The following is a 1,789-nucleotide window of genomic DNA, read 5'->3' on the forward strand; positions in this document are numbered from 1 at the left end:
TGCCGAATATTCAAGCTGTTTTGTTGCCGAAGAAAACCGAGAAAAAAGCTTAACTGATATATGACTTGTCAAGAATCTACACAAATGGCCCTTTTCAGGGCCACAAAGAATTTTCAAACGAAGGAATTACCTTAACTAATTCATGAACCACAACTTCCCTATTTTTTTATAAGACGGCAGGCTAATATAATTAAGACATGGCTAAAATGACTGAAGTAGATATAAAATGAAAAGCTCAAAAAACGGATGTTCTTAAGAGTATGCTATAGCTATATTCCGCAACGAATCAATTTTTTTAATATGTGTCGCGTCATAAAACGGTCGAGTCTCATTGTCAGGTCCTAGATCCAAAGGATATATAAATTTAATGGATCTTTCCTCTTGGTTGCATTCGCAGCGATATTCTACAAGCATTTCAGACGGTTGGAAATTTCCATTTTCTTATATTGAACATACTTTTCTTGTTTTTAAACAAAAAAAGATTTCAGGTCAGTTGAGACTTCAGCGCACAGTCGGGAAACACAACACTATATATAAGTATACGATGCCTTTTAGTCGAGCGAGTATTAACGCGACATTCGGTTGTTGTCGGTTGTTTTCGCTTGGTGAGCGCGTTTCTGCTGATAACCTAGAATTTTTCTGTATCTATTCGGGAGTGCATAGTCGCGTCTCTTTATTCGCGTACTGGTAATTTAGTACGTTCTAAGGAAAGTCTGTCGGGAACAGAAACCAAGCTAACAGTTAGGCTGAGCCGGTGTCGAAAGCGGCCTATGGCCGTTGACCCGCGGCTCTCATCCATAAGTTATGTTAGGATTGATTCAAGCAATAAGTCCCCTAACCTTACTGATAGAACCCTTATAAGTAGGATGTGAAGATAGGGTGAGTATAAATGATGTTTTCAGCGACTGTAAATCAGTCCCTTCGCGCCCTTCTTCAGTAAATAGAAAATCAGATTTTCGATAACCTTTAGAACTGTGAGTTTTGAAAACGGCATAAACGAAAATTCAGGCAAGGCTGGCCGTGGCTTAAAGCGACACGTGGTCGTTTCCACGCGGCAATCCTTCGCTACTTGTGAGGTGAATGCTTTTGATACAGAGCTTAATAATAATATAGGCATTGCGAGTCTAAACGTCTAAACTTAGAAAAGGAATCGTGTGAGGTGGCTGGCCATGAGGCTGCTGCATTAGAGGGTAATCAGGTAAGTGCTTTTGATTACACAGGCGACTGCGCTTCGGAATTCTCTTGTACCTCCGTGTACAACAGAAATATTAAGTCGCGTAGTCCGGTATCACCTCAGTTGGAGCTTGACTCTTCGGCATCAGGTTAGTCCCAGCCGAAAAAGAGAATCATTAGGTTAATTAATGTGCCGGCGGAGAGGTTGGTTAACTTAGAAAATAACCATAGTACTAGTAAAAATAATTCTGCTGATATGAATGCCATGGAGGTTATTCCAAATGTTAAAACATATAATAGGTTTGATACTTTGTCTAATGCTTTCAGTGCGAACATCGAACAACAGGTTCAAGAAAATAAAGAAATCCAACCTAGAACAGATGAACGTACGAGTAGTCGATATGCGGATCCCTTGAACGTAAATTTGGAAGAGGCGGAACGTAAACTGTCGGCAAAAGTGCTGCCTTTAAATGCTCAGCTAAGATCTTTGAGAAGCAATTAGTCGAGTTATGCGGGAAAACCTTTAGATTAAAATTATTAAAAGAGGGTATTAGAATTCAATTTTCAAACCCAGATGCCCACAAAAAAATGATAGAATTCCTGAGAAACCATAATC

The sequence above is a fragment of the Ceratina calcarata genome, unplaced genomic scaffold (assembly GCF_001652005.2).
Source record: "Ceratina calcarata isolate Rehan_Ccalc_2016 unplaced genomic scaffold, ASM165200v1 scaffold203, whole genome shotgun sequence".
In the NCBI taxonomy this organism is placed as follows: Eukaryota; Metazoa; Arthropoda; class Insecta; order Hymenoptera; family Apidae; genus Ceratina; species Ceratina calcarata.